The following is a 16591-nucleotide window of genomic DNA, read 5'->3' as shown; positions in this document are numbered from 1 at the left end:
TTATTATTATTCTCTCTTCCTCTTAGCCCGTTTGGCCGTTTCACCAACTTGGCATAAACCAAAACTCTTGTAATTTGGCAGGCATATGTAGAATTGCATTTGATACTCAGAGACAGAGCCCTGGCCTAGGGTGTGGCTCAGGGACTCTATAGCGCCACCTACCGCGCTGTCTGTTGTGGTTGACACATACATTCACGGAAATGAACCAAATTTGGTGGACATGTGTGTTGTATTATTCTGAACAAGTTTTACATTTACACTACATAGTGAATCTTAAACAAATTTGAGTTATGATTATGATTATGATTTTTGCACATCATGTATTTTTAAACACTTCTCCTAGACGGTTTATCGAAATCATGTCATATGAGCAGTAAAATGATCTTGAGGGGTTGCCCGAGAGGAATTGCGAACAGATTTTTGAATTTTCGAAGCATATCGAAATGGCGAAGGTTTGAATTATGGCGTCTTATTATGAAACAGGAAGTTGGTGTTATAGGCAGAAAAAAGGTTAGGAATTGTATGTAATTTGGCAGCTACACATGGAATTGCATCTGCTAGTCAGGGACAGAGCTCTGGCCTAAGGTGTGGCTTCGGGACTCTATAGCGCCACCTAGTAGCACATTATCTGTTGTGGTTGACACAAACATTCACGAAAATGAACCAAATTTGGTGGACTTATGTCTTATTGCTATCACTAGTCAGAGACAGAGCTCTGGCCTAAGGTGTGGCTTAGGGACTCTATAGCGCCACCTAGTAGCACGTTATCTGTTGTGGTTGACACAAACATTCACGAAAATGAACCAAATTTGGTGGACTTATGTGTTATTGCTATCGCTAGTCAGAGACAGAGCTTTGGCCTAGGGTGTGGCTTAGGGACTCTATAGCGCCACCTAGTGCGTTGTCTGTTGTGGTTGAAACATACATTCACGAAAATGAACCAAATTTGGTGGGCACATGTGTTATTGCCATCGCTATTCAGAGACAGAGCTCTGGCTGAGGGTGTGGCTTAGGGACTCTATAGCGCCACCTAGTGCATTGTCTGTTGTGATTGACACATACATTCACGAAAATGAACCAAATTTGGTTAGCATATGTGTTATTGCTATAGCTATTCAGAGACACGATCTGGCCAAGGGTGTCTTATGGACTGTATAGCGCCACCTAGCGCATTGTGTGTTGTGGTTGACACACACATTCACGAAAATGAACCAAATTTGGTGGGCTTGTGCGTTATTGCTATCGATAGTCAGAGATAGAGCTCTGGCCTAGGGTGTGGCTTAGGGACTCTATAGCGCCACCTAGCGTGTTGTCTGTTGTGGTTGACACATACATTCAGGAAAATTTACCAAATTTGGTGGGCATGTGTGTTGCTCATGCACATGCCCACCAACACGCACATGTTGCTTTGTTAGATTCCGAAATGTCACAGGTCTCCGCACCGCAGGTGCTCGGGCCCGCCATCGCCGCTTGCGGCTATATTTATTATTATTCTTTCATCGTCTTACCCTGTGCGCCCTTTTTTCACCAACTTAGCATGCTCCAAAACTCTTGTATTTTGGCAGCTACATGTGGAGTTTATGTGGCTACTCAGTGACAGAGCTCTGGCCTAGGGTGTGGCTCAGGGACTCTATAGCGCCACCTATCGCGCTGTCTGCTGTGGTTGACACATGCATTCACGAAAATGGCCCAGATTTGGTGGGCATGTGTGTTCTATTAATCTGAACAACTCTTACATTTACACTCTATAGTAAATATTAGAAGAATTTGAGTTATGATTATGATTATGATTTTTGCACATCATGTATTTTGAAACACTTCTCCTAGACAGTTTATCGAAATCATGTCATTTCAGCAGTAAAATGATCTTGAGGGGTTGCCCAAGAGAAATTGCGAACAGATTTTTGAATTTCAAAAGTATATTGAAATGGCGAAGGTTTGAATTATGGCGACTTATTACGAAACAGGAAGTTGGTGTAATAAGCAGAAAAAAGGTTATAAATTGGATGTAATTTGGCAGCTACATGTGGAATTGCTTTTGCTAGTCAGGGACAGAGCTCTGGCCTAAGGTGTGGCTTCGGGACTCTACAGCGCCACCTAGTAGCATGTTATCCGTTGTGGTTGACACAAACATTCACGAAAATGAACCAAATTTGTTGGGCTTGTGTGTTATTGCTATGGCTTGTCAGAGGCAGAGCTTTGGCCTAGGGTGTGGCGTAGGGACTCTATAGCGCCACCTAGCACATTGTCTGTTGTGGTTGACACATACATTCACGAAAAATGAACCAAATTTGGTGGGCTTGTGTGTTATTGCTATCGCAAGTCAGAGACAGAGCTCTGGCCTAGGTTGTGGCTTAGGGACTCTATAGCGCCACCTAGTGTGTTACCTGTTGTGGTTGACATATACATTCACGAAAATGAGTCAGATTTGGTGAGCTTGTGTGTAATTACTGCCACATGTCAGAAACAGAGCTCTAACCTAGGGTGTGGCTTAGGGACTCTATAGTGCCACCTAGCGCATTATCTGTTGTGGTTGATACATTCACGAAAATGAACCCGATTGGTGGGCATGTGTGTTATTGCTACTGCTAGTCAGGCATAGAGCTCTGGCCTAGGGTGTGGCTTAGGGACTCTATAGCACCACCTAGCACATTGTCTATTATGGTTGACACATTCACGAAAATTAATCACATTTGGTGGGCATGTGTGTTATTGTTACAGCTAGTCAGGGATAGAGCTCTGGCCTAGGGTGTGGCTTAGGGACTGTATAGCACCACCTAGTGCATTGTCTGTTGTGGTTGACACAAACATTCACAAAAATGAACCAAATTTGGTGGGCTTGTGCGTTATTGCTATCGATAGTCAGAGATAGAGCTCTGGCCTAGGGTGTGGCTTAGGGACTCTATAGCGCCACCTAGCGTGTTGTCTGTTGTGGTTGACACATACATTCAAGAAAATTGACCAAATTTGGTGGGCATGTGTGTTGCTCATGCACATGCCCACCAATACGCACAAGTTGCTTTGTTAGATTCCGAAATGTCACAGGTCTCCGCACCGCAGGTGCTCGGGCCCGCCATCGCCGCTTGCGGCTATATTGATTTAATGTAATTGAACGGGTAGTTGTTGACTGGCATTCAGCCAAGCTAAAGGTTTTAGCATTGTAGCGACTGCCTTGTATAGCCTTACTTTGACTATACATTAAACGTATCTATTCACTTAGTATTTCTAAATATATACATATTGAATCATACTCTAGTACTTCTAAACTTAAACCTAGCCTATTTATTCATACTCTTGTACTTCCAAACTTAAACCTAGCCTATTTATTCATACTCTTGTATTTCCAAATATACACCCATTTTAACCATACTCTAAACCTACAGTTAATTAATTATACTCTGGTATTATAAACTTTTAAAACCTTTTTATTCTGGTGTGCTAAATATATTTAACAGAGGTGTGTTTACATTCGATAACACTTGCTGGTCAAGTTATTGCCACCAAGTTTATATTCTATTTATTGATTGTTTATTTTAATCCTGTTACCAGTCACACTTACCTCATTTAAGGTAATGTGCAATATAACTGATTGTACTTTGTAAGTAATCAATATCTTCCTTGTTAAACATACAGTATTTCTATTTCATATTAATATATTTCTTGTTATTTATATAACTTTACGATACCTTTGCCTTTTAAACGAAGACAATAAATTAACAGCCATTTGTATCTAAACTGTATTCTTTGTCTTGATGAGGGGATCTGTATAATTCTTTGAGAAATACTTATAGTCTGTCATTTGATATAACTAAGCTCTTAAAAGTATTGACACAAGTAAGGAGAGATCCACTTAACATAACTCAGGCCTTTACCTTAAGTGAAACTACAGGTAAAGGGCGCTACATATATATAAATGTGGCACTTGGGTCACTATTTTTGATGGCCACTAGAGGGGATGAGCGCTCATTATGGCCCTTCCCTATATAAAGTGGGGAAGGGAAGGAATGGGGAGTGCCACTGATTGTCAGCACCTGTGTGCTGCTGCTCCTCAGACCAGGTGTGTAACCAGCCAAAGGAGGTTGTGAGTTTTCTCCACGCTGGGAGGTATGTACTAGGCCTCTTTTGTTCTCTGTTTGGAGAGATTGTGACTGTTCTTAAAAGTGGTTTTATCTTGTAACAGATGTAAGCAGATGTACTTTGTCCGGTGGTATGTATGAGTAATTTCAGCGTCTGCAGGTAATGAGAATTTTATTTAGTTTCTATATATTAACCTTTGTAAGAATATGCTGGTGATGCTACTTTTGTCTGTTGTAGAGACTACGGGGATCTTTGGCCATTGCTTCTGGGAGGAAGGCCGCATACAGGCTTGGGTGTGGCAATCGCTGTTCCTTTTGGGGTTTTTTGTCTTTTCTTTCGATTATGTGTAACTGCGTGTATATGCTTGTATTTTCCTTTCTGCTAGCCAGCAGCCGTGGTAATTGCTGATATATGAATCAGCTCGTGTGTATTACGTTAATGAATTGCTGTGCTGGTTAGCAGGTTTATTTTGTTTGTTTGTTTGTTTGTTTTGTCCAACCATTCCCTATAAGTGTCTGTGTCTAACCCAGCGACTAGTGTATGTATGGGGTTGTTGGGAGGTGGAGCAGGGCTTATGTTTGTGACACATGTGCTTGAGTTGGAATCTTTTTGTTTGGCACTGTGAGGCCTGGAGTGTATTTGATCTTTTGGTTTGATGTGAGTGTTTTTTTGGTTGTAAACCCCCTGCTCTGTCTCAGAAAGTGAACGATTAGAAGCTGTGGTGGATCTAGCTAACTGGGGAATGCTTACTAAGTGTTGCATGTGCTCTCAAACTGTTCTCCATGAAATACATGTAAAATAAATTATATTTTTATATTTCCAACCGTTATCTACCTCTGTGGTATTATTTCTAGGATATTAATCATTCTCATTTAACACTGGTCAGACTACATATATAAAGGAATTAGACCTCCAGTGGTTTAAAGTGATATGATGAATTGGACTTTTACTGTTATTCCACATTATACAACAGTTAGGTCCGGTCGAACGATTTAGCAATATCTGATTGGACGAGACGCGTTCTATCAGTGGTGATATTAACCGATATCACCACTGGTGACTCTTCACAGCTAATAATCACTCCGCGACGGTTGATTCTTCGCTTTGATTTAACCAGAGACGGCATTCCATGTTCTTTGACCTAGCAGTTGCATAGCAACCACACGCGTTCTGAGCTAGGCCTACTTCGCATAGCGGAGGAACTGGGCTAAATAAAACGATGGCAAATAATGATTATCCTTCTTAAAAATGCACTTGGGTATCTTTTTTTTTGTTGGCAATGGAACTGTTGTATAAAAGCATTATGTTATTATTCAAAATGTGAAAATATGGACTTATATGGTTCTTCGTCTCAAGACCCCAATTAAGCAATAGGTCACCCAAAAAACGCACGCGCAAGTCATGAGATGCGGTCCCGCTCATCACCTTATCGGCTGGCTAACCAGACGTAATCCATAATTTAGCCAGAATTAAGGCAGATCATAATTAAGCCACAGGTTTCCCAAAAACCTTTGAATGGCCTTTTCCCGTGCCAAACAAAGCCCAAAGAGGCCACATGTATGCCAAAGGAAAGCCAAAATGATTTGCTATCTGGGATCTAGTTGAGGTTAGGCCAGAACAAGTTGTTTGTGCACAAGCCCCTTCCGTTGTTACAAGATGTGGAAGAAGTGTCAGGAATCCTAATAGGCTTATTTGTGAGATGTTAGGCCAAAGACTATTGGAGAATACTGAACCTATCTTAGGGTCTGCATTTAGTTTCATCGCAGTGTCAATGGGAGTTTAGTATTTCCACTTAGACTTTGTCATTTTTTTTCTCTTTCTCTCTTTGTCAACCTGGTCGGTGATCTATTTCACAAGACTTTCTATACCATGAGGGCAAAGTTATGTACGACACCGTGAGATGTAGGTGGCATCTCTGTCTCTCTGTGATAAGTATGGGTTTTGGTACCACCCTGTATACACTTCTTATAGAAGAATTTATGATATTGAGATTTTGGTACATCAGTGCTCGAGATACATTTTTTCTCTCTCTTCTTCTCTTTTATTTTTCATATTTGTCTGTCAGATTTTCATGCACGCTGCCCCATTTTAGCATAATTTAAGGGGGGTGTATGTAACGGAGTAAAAAGAGTTGGCTAGTTAAATTATTAAAAATGATGCAACTGCGCCATCTAGCGGCAAGTACATTCGATGTGACAGTGGGGTTCGCGTTGCTTTTACCCAGACTGAGATTAATAGATAATGGGTAAGTCACGCAACTTGGGAGGTCCGGGATAAACAATGTTTTCTTGTAATTTTAAGTACATATGCCTCGTATTTTGTCATGCAATGTACTTATAATGATTTCAGTTAAATATTTTGAGTTTAGTTGTTGACCTAGCTTTTGTAAAGTGACGTTTTAGAGACTTGCAACAAAGCATTTCTATGTGAACTAGCGTGCTAATGTTTACTTGCTTTGCATGTTATTCAGATTGTTGTCCCGAGATCTACTCTATGTACAGCGAACCCAAATCCACACTGTCATATTTTATTGCAGGTAATATTTTGAAATGTCCTTGTTTTTGTGTCTATGGTTTTACCGTCATGTTGTTTTATATGCGCAATCTGCTTTATACGTTTCCTATATTTAGATAAGCAGTCTGTGCACGTTTAGCTATCTTGCAGACCAGCGTGGTAGTCTGGAGATTAGCCACATGTGCTCGAGTGCTGCGTTTCCAACACTTGTGCTGAGTTAGTAATGATATGCGTTCCTTATTGTGTTATTTCAATATAATGTAAAATGGATCAAGTCATTTCCCTATTGTAATGCTGAAATGTATTGTATGCTATGTGTAGAGATTGTACTAAGCAGATATTCCAGAAATTAACCACTATACGATCACACACAGTTTTATTTTGTTTCATATTTATACAAGTTATGCATTTATGTTATTGAATTATTCGACTGATTAACAATATTACATATTTGTAACTAGTACAAATATTTTACCCAGACTGAGATTAATAGATAATGGATTGTTGTCCCGAGATCTACTCTTTGTACAGCGAACCCAAATCCACACTGTCATATTTTATTGCAGCAATAAAGAAAAACCTGATCCAAGCGGTTGTCCGTGGTGTGTAAGAAGCAAACAGTAGAATGGAGTGACCCGTCACACTATGTCACCATTACAATTCATTTAGGGGGGAATTCTCCATTGATGCGCGGTTCTGTTGCGCATCAATGTTTTGCGCGCATTCTGTCGTCCCAGCTTATGACACACCCACATAGCGCAAATTCCAAATCAAGGCGGCCTTATGAAAGAGGCGTGATTTATTTAAAAAAAGAACCAGACTTATCTACCTCCTCCATAATTTAGGTTGATATGAAACGTGGAACGTGGAACGTGGACTTTCTCATTGACCTTCTGAATGCCATTTAAATCCAGAAAGAACACCAACCAGTCTTTGATTTTGAAAACATATGCAAGGTGAACTGAATAAAGAACTGTCTACAGTAAAATGGTGTCATCACATAGCTTAAGAAATTACTTAACGAAATGTCACTTTTGCTTTGACGTTTGTTTATAAAGAGTCAAGACGTGGTTGAGGTGTGTAGATTTATAATTCAAAAACTCACGGTTGACAAAAAGGTTTCGCTGGCAGCTGCCTTGCATAATATCAATTTATCTATGCTAAGAATTCTGTAGACTGACATCTGCAGCTTCGAACACAGTAGAGAGACTGGCATAACGAAAAGAGGAGAGAATAAACTATGCTGCTCCACTATAGTGCAGACGTCTGTGCAAATGTATGGATGACTTCGGTGAAGTTGGAAAGAAATGGGCAGATTCGAACAAAGTATCTCGTCAAATTAAAACTGAAGATGCATAATCGGTAAGCTCCAATACTGAAAGTAGGTGATTATAACGGGAATTTCACTATTTAACAATGTAGCCTATGAAGCCAGTGAAGGTAATGGCGTGAAATATGCCACCGTGTGACACTGTAATGCGGAAAACGTGAAGCTGTATCAGCTTATAAGCATCACATTTGATACTGTAATGTCAATTTGTAAATTCCGTGTTGCCTACATGTATTTAGAACTAGGCCTTCTGCCGACATGAGCAATATGCTGTTTCACCTTGTAGTGGCACTCGACCTTATTCCAGCCCTCCAGAGTGCGTAAGCTGGAAAAGTGCTTAAGCCATGGCAGAATGCGCGCAAGAGTTGTATATATAAGAAACGCCCAGATTTTGGGGTTGCTCCACCCAAAACGCGTAACTCTCTCTACCACGCGTAAATGGCCGACTTAAGTGGATGGCAGAATCCGCTTAGAGGGAAACACGTGTAGTTGCGCGTTTTTTTGGACTTACGCACCCTTACGCGCATGGGAGAATTCCCCCCTTAGCTTCTAAACAAATCTGTGAGCGTTTTAATCAGAGATAAATCTGCCCTATGTATGTTGAACTGTGAGTAAAGTATGTGCACTTGCCTAACCAAACTCTTCTGTCAGTACCCTTCGTTTGGGCCTGGTTAGTACTTGGATGGGAGACCGCCTGGGAATACCAGGTGCCGTAAGCTTTTCTCTCCGTCAGTCAGTGCAACTTTTTTTTTTTTTGGCTGTCTGTCTGTGCGTGCCTGCTCCCTAGTACGTAGACGTTCCCACCCCTTTGAATATTTGCTTCCTCCATTTGAAAGCAAAATAAATAAATAAATACATAAATAAATAAATAAATAAATAAATGCATAGGTAGGAAATATAGGCTAAGCCAGCAACAGGTCGAAAAAAATTGCACGAGTTGACTGTCAACAGCTGGCGGATTGGGGGAGTTTTAGTGCTTGTTTTCATCTGGAGTGTTTAGCTTATTTTTGGGGGTGACAACTTTGTTTTCTATGTCCCTATAGTTGTCACCGTGTTGTACAATTCCCGGTCTCGCTGTGTTCATCCGCCCAAGAGCTGCAAAGTAATTTTTTCAACACTGTCTGAGTATGGAAACTAGCCTATAGTCTGCATGGCTGTCGACACCCCAGATATTGTAGTGTTTTCCTGAACAACTGTAGGTTACTCGTTTCAGGAGGATGTCCAAGTAGATCGAGTGACCAAAGTTCCTGTTTTTACGCACAGCGAATTGATATTTGAAAAGCTAATATCAGCGTGCTTCATGAATTTTAGCTTGACAGCAGTTGCTACTACATAGCCTATGTTGTCGGATTAGATGCAGCATTCGATTGACGTGTGTCTACTATTAGGTATAAGGCGTATATAAACCGTGCGCTAAGGAGAAGCGCTCATTCACGTCTCCGTCGCCGGAGGGAGCGCCACGCTTTCCGTCGTTAGTGTACATTTGTGGACATTTGTGGCTGCCAGTGACTCTAGCACACCAGTAGAGAACTGCAGTTGGAGCAGTTGTTTTTTCTTTCTCCGTGGCGAAAATGAAGCAAAGCGGATCCATGAAACAACCCTCAGTTTCAGTTTAGTTTCAGTTTACTTTATTAGTACCCAAAGGTAGATTTGTTGTGCAGTAACAGGAGAGGGCGTCACACAAACATTGATGACAGGACAAACAGGAGACAGGTTAACACACAGCATGAAACAGACATGGGTACCTACAGATGGTACGGGTTGAGAATGCTCCTTTCTTTGCCGCACATCGGGAATCCCGAAGCTTCGGGACTTAGTAATTAAAACTGCAACCGCAAGGGGGCAACATAAGACCGCCCTAATAATATTAAGGTTCGGCTCATGCCGGAAAACACGGAAAAACCCGAAGGCACCATGCTGGTGACAAGCGGAGAAAAGAGACATGACGCACGGCATGTTAGATTGCAGTTGCAGAGTTTTCGAATGTTTTACAGCCTACCTCACAGCTCTCTCACTCGACGTAGCCTATAACTCAGTCAGTCCAGCAGAGATGCCAGAGCAACGTTTTGGTAAATGGAGAGGGAGAGAAATGCTCCGCATATCCGTCTCATTTAATCATTAAAATGAAGGTGATGACTGGCGAAAATAATCAAACGACGTTTCAATAAACCATTGTTGAAATTAATGAAAATGGTTTTAGAAAATCGCCTATAGGCCTATCAGAAGGAAAAAGCCTTCAATTCAACCTGAAAGACTCGATAGGCAACCTTAGATTAATTCATTAATTCCCCAGAGGAAAGAAATTCTTAGAATGAGATCTCTTTTGTTTCTCATTTGTTTCTCCTAGACAATAATGAGATCACAGTGATACAAAAATGAGATTATTGCCTTTGTCTCACGCTTCTCAGGTTTGTCTCGGGAGCCAAAGAGTTATGTTATCTCAGTGTAGACTCCCTTTGATTTATAAATGAGATCTCAATTAGGTCTCAAATAATGCTCAGTTTTGTCCATGTTGTATGTCTCATATTTTACTCAGGCTGAGTCACCAGAGAGCTCTCCTTGTAAACTCAAGAAATTCTCATTTAAGTCTCTTTGGTAAATCTCGTGTTAGGCTCAGTGTAGACTCCCTTTAATCTACTAATGAGATCTCAGCTATGTTTTAAATAATGCTCGGTTTTGTCTCATTTATATGTCTCATTCTTTACTCAGGCTGAGGCGCCAGAGATGTCTCTTTGTAAACTCAAGCAATTCTCATTTATATCTATTTGGTAAATCTCAGATTTGGCTCAGTCAGTTCCATAAAAGATTCCTCAACACATTTCTTACCAAAAGATTTTTTTACCAGTGTTATTATACACTCTGTACATGTGTGTGTAGCTGTGCTGTGTGTGTCTATATCCACGTGTGTGTGTTCGTGTGTAACTGTGCTGTGTGTGTCTGTCGACATAAGTATGTGTGTGTTTGTGTGCACTTTAAACATGTATTAGGCTACACAGTCCTAGATAGGGTAAATTAGCCAGAATAGATTGTCATGTTAATTTAAGGAGAAATTATCAATAACTGAAATCAAACTAAAAAATAAAATTGTTAGATTAATCGTTTTTTTTTTTTTTTTTTAAATCATTGTTTTGTCCAGCCCTCTCATGCTCATCCAAACCTATTTGTTTCAAATTAGAAATTAGTCTCTATAAACACAATACCCAAATACAGGCAGGAACACAACTGCAAGCCACACACACACACACACACAGCACAGCTCAGGGCCAGAGTGGGACACTTCATTTTACTGTGAAATTTCAAGTTTTAGCGGCCCTTGAGGGGCGTGGGTCATTCAAGTACACTACATCACATGCCTATTACTATAAGAGAGATGGGATAGGAGTTTATATAGGAATGGCCTCCCCTGAGCTATAAAAGATTTTTGACAACTTTGGCAGACTATAGGCTATACATTGGGTGGAATGGTAATATTTCATTCATACATTTCAGGAGAAAAAGTATGACTTCAACACACCAATTCCAATTCCAAGGCCATTTTATTTCTGCACATAGCATAGGCCTATACAGTACCCGAGTAAGACACAATAGCTGCTAGGCTACCACTGTAAATGTGCACTTTCTGTCCTGTGTCTGCGGGATTTGAACGCTCCTCTCGTTTCTCTTAACAGGGCTATTTGCTCACTGAAACTGAGTGCTAGATATTCCATATGAGGAGGACCCAATACAATGATTTAATGATATTTTATCTTCGAGGGCTTTTGAGATTTGGGGTTATTATCTTACAGTCAAATTGATTATTATTAGCCTACACATCTCCCTTGCACACATTCATGGTCATGGTTGTGGCACTGGAGAAGGGGCCGCTCATTCACTTCCGTAAATTATTGCAAAAATAGACTTAGTTGCGACTTCCGAAACATTTTTGTGAGTGCTACTTTGTTCATATTTGGGAAACTGCGAGTAAGGGGCCGAGACCGCACAGCCCAGGCTGCAGAGGTGCTGCGAGGGCGCAGCAAATGAACTTCAGAAACAATATATTCACATATTCATACCGGCCCAAAACGTTAACGGCCCACCGGGAATCCTCCCAAATCTCCTGATTAGCCGGGCCTGGCACAGCTGCAATACACACACACACACACACACATGCACAAACACATACAGTGCCTATAGAAAGTCATCATACCCTTTTGAAATACTCACTTTGTCTTAAAGCCTGAAATCAAAACCGATTCTTTAAAAATCTTTTTCCACTGATTCCACTGAAATTTAAAGGGTTTTGATTTCAGGCTGTAAGCCAAGAAAAGCAACTATTTCAAAAGGGTATGATTACTTTCTATAGGCACTGTACATGTAGACAGACACGCACAGCACAGCTACACCCAAACACCAAAGACAAAGACACACACACTCATACGCACATCTACACACACAAACACACACACACACACACACAAACACACACACACACAAGCAGACACATATATACACATACAGAGCAGAGACATAGACTCACATAAATTCAATACCCAAACAAATACGGAAGGAGGTTCTTTGATTTGTCTACAATGTCAGGTGTTGTATTTGCTGCACGCGACGAACAGTGTTTAGACTACTACACGTGTAGGCCAATGTATGATTTTGGTGCTTTTGAGTTAGGGGGTATTCACACCTGCCCTGTTTAGCTCGATTAAAACGAACTCAAGTTCGTTTCTTGCTTGGTTCGGACCTTTTTGACTGGTGTGAATACAATCACTCGAACTCTAGTGCGGACCAAACAAGCGGACCGAGACCCAGCTGAGGAGGTGGTCTCGGAGCGGTTCCTATCGAACCCTGGTGCGGTTCGTTTATGGTGTGAAAGCAGACCGACCTCGATCCGACCCAGTTACAGAAATCTACCTTTTTTGGATTTGACGAGCTCCCGTAGTTTTTGCGCATTATGGGAAATGTAGGATAGCTCCGTGACGCACAACAGCTGTAAGCAGCAGTGGGCTAACGCTTTTTTGCCAACAATAATTTGATTTTGCATCTCCTACCCGTTCCGTCCTCCGTAGGCCTGCTGTTAGCATGTTGGACACACATGAGAGCTCTTCTCAGCTGTTTTGTTGCACGTCTTCGTCGTTGTAAAATTACGAGCATGATATTGTTAAACTTGCATCAAACGGTCTTGACGCTCAAGCACTTCTGCAAAGCTGTAACTGTATAAACTATATTGCTAGGATAATAACGAGTACAGTACGCAAACATAGTATTTACGTGGGCCAACTTTGACTTTGGCTTCCTATTCTTCACCCCACCTACACGTTTACCAGCCAATGGTTGAACGACCTTAGCACATGTGCTTTTGTTTATAAATTCTGGTCCTGGTTGCAATTAATCACGGTGTGAAAGCGAACCGCACTAAAAAAGAAAAAAAGGAAAAAAAAATGGTCCGGACCAAAAAAGTGAACTAACGGACCTTCCTGGTGTGAATACGCCCTTAATAAATAATATAAGAGTGTCACACAATGGTTAGCAAGGACCTAATGGAAGGTTAGCATGGAAGGTTTTGAATATCCAAACCACACACCTGCAAATATCATGTTTTCTTGTTTGGCTACGTTCCGCAAAACTAAGTTTATTAATGAATTAGATCTACATGTCTCTTTATTATTATTTAAGTCCGTTGGAGATAGTCTTTTTCTAGTTTAACATGTTTGATATCATCGGAAGTCTTTTTAGTCGTGGCTCATGCAAATAGTGACGTGAACATTAAAAATCAATAGTGACCTCTCTCCAACACCAAACAGGAAGGGGCAAAATAGGCGACAGCTGTAGCCTATATGATTATTTGTTATTTAATTTCTTATAAACTATTAGTCGGCTATTCTTGTGACAGAACAGCCCTATAACTATTAGGGACAGTGGCGTCACCAGCCGATTTTACCGGGGCTTCAGCCCAGGGTAATTTCAGCCGAGCCCAGGGTAATTTTTTGTAGGCTAATGCTTTATTTAATATAGCCCGAGGTAACTAAACTAGTTGTTTCGCTTTTTTTAATTTCGTTATGCTCTGTTTCCCATGTCTGTCAAAATAAGGCGAAGTCGGGCGGGGAGGGGCTGAGCTGAGCTGAGTTGAGTGGGAAACGAAGTGTTTGGGCTGTCGCTGTGACTTCGCCTCGTCAGAAGCTCTGACGAAGTCGGGCGGGGCGGGGCGGTGAAGGACACATTGCTGAGTGACGGAATTTATGTCATCGAAGCTGGACTGATTAAGCTACGGTCACCAACATGGCGAGTAATAAACAACAGCCCAAATTATTCCGGTTTTTCAGGAGAAAGGCAAATGGTAAGAATTGATGTTTGCAAAACTGAAACGATATCCTGACTTACAGTAGCCTTGGGGATCAATAACGTATATCTATCCATCTATCTATCTATCTAGGCTATCTATATGCCATCATGTAGCCTAGTTCATAACTGATTAGCTTGCTATTCTTACGGCAAGCTAATAAACAGTAATAGGAATCAAAACGAACGTTTTGAAATGTGAATATCTACCAGCAGCCAGCCACAAAATAAACTGGCGAAAACTCACTAGCCCATTGAATATGAATATATATTTTTTTTAATTTTTCAGTCTGACAAAATCTGCCAGTTTCAAAATCAACCAGCATTTGCCTGGTGCTAAATGTTGAGCCCCACTAGTAGTACAGTAGGCTAAGCAAGCTATCGATAGGCTTCACAATACGGGGCCGGACCATTGGTCCGACATCCCATTAGTCCGACATCCCATTCGTCCGAAAATGAACCATTCAATAGAGAAACCATTAGTCCGACATCTCATTACTCCGAAAAAAAGAGAACCATTGGTCCGACGTCCCATTAGTCCGACCATACACAGTAGCCTAGAGATGCATGGATGACTTGAAACTGAAAGATGCAAAATTCGCGGAAAAGAGGAGACATCTTTTTTTGCAGCATTGTGTGTCTAACAACAGGTGGAAATGTGCTAGCCTGTTGTAACAATCAACCGTTTACCTTCGGCTGTGTTAATTAAACGCAGAAGGGTTTTTTTGAATGACTAAATATGAATGGCAATAAACAGATCATTCTGAGAATGAGTAGGCTACAACGTAGACTACACATCTGAGTGCGTCTCTTGATTATAACAATGAAACAATGTCGCTTTCTTCGGTTTAACAGTAAAGGAAGACACACACCAAACAATAACCCATGTCGTGCACAGCGGCGCTTTATATTCACACACAATTAAATGTCCCAAACAATCCCAAGCGTTGCAATTCCCCCTTTCATTCAGTCCCGAAAATAAACCTACAAGTCCAAACTAAACGAAAGATGTCCTGTATTTTGCCAGGACCGCGCACAAGAGTCAATAATCCAATCCAGGAAAACTAAAAGGGCCGCTGCCAACAAAACGTCCCGCAGCAATCAAAAAATATAATGGTCAGAAAAAAGGGAAAATGCGATTGCTGTCTCTCTGCTAGACCAAGCAATATGAAAACACAGAAAAGCAATCGATCTCACCAAATCTGGTGAATGCACCAGCAGTCCCCGAAGGCTTTTTCTCTTCGTGCGTCCTCTGTTTGGTAACGCAACGGTCCAAACTGCGCACAGCGTTTACCTAATGTGAAAGTACGTTTCCTCGGTATTGTTGTTAGTTTCAAACTCGAAGGAAAACATTTACAAACACTCGTTGCCGCAGCACTGAGTAGGCTAGGCCTACTGGCGCCACAGATTCAAAATCTCACACGCACTTGCTACCCTCTTCAGACCGCCCCCATCATAGCGCATTCGGGTAAGGTGTGCGGGTGCGCGTGCATATAAAAAAATACATAGAAATAAGTAGGCTACATATAATGATATTACATGAGAACAGAGTTATTATATGCAATTAAACAATGTAATATTTAAGAAATGGCACCTAAACCAATGTGGCAGTGTGTTGTGCGACATTTTGGGAAGCCAGGACTATGCACAAATTAAAACGAGTTTCTGGAGTGAAACTTTGAATTTAGTCAGACCTGTGTGATAGAAGAATATGGCAAGGCTCTATTTCTAGCTCATATCGAGAAGAACGCACGATGGAAATAACTGTGGACTAACTGTGGATAACTTGTAGCCTAGAACATAAAGGTAAGAGTTCATTGTCCTATAGGGCCTACGTTTAGCTATGTTGGAATAGGCTAATTTGTGGTTTTGTCGTATGAAAGTTTATACGACTGAAACACGTTTGCTTCGATGTTCGTTTGCAAAAATATAAAACACATCTCATGCTAGATGAAGTTCATCGCGGGATGTGAGCCTGGGTCACCTGCATGACAGGCACGCACCCATCCACTAGCCTATGTCCCTGCTATTGAAATCATACTACAAATAGCGTCACATCACTCTAACTGTAAACAGTGGTAGACGGAGTTTTTAGGAAATAGACCAAAGTCTGGATTTGTTAATGTATTGTATGGTCGGACTAATGAGATGTCGGACCAATGGGCTTCTTTTTTTCGGACCAATGGGATGTCGGACTAATGGGATCTCTGGTCAATGGTTCATTTTCGGACTAATGAGATGTCGGACTTATGGGATGTCGGACCAATGATACGGAACCTCACAATACAACGCTGGCTACGTTTCTACATGGGCTAGCCTACACGTGTGAGATTGACATTTCTGTGG

Source organism: Sardina pilchardus, chromosome 13 (assembly GCF_963854185.1).
Source record: "Sardina pilchardus chromosome 13, fSarPil1.1, whole genome shotgun sequence".
NCBI classification, from domain to species: Eukaryota; Metazoa; Chordata; class Actinopteri; order Clupeiformes; family Clupeidae; genus Sardina; species Sardina pilchardus.
Note: the sequence above shows the minus strand (reverse complement) of the source record.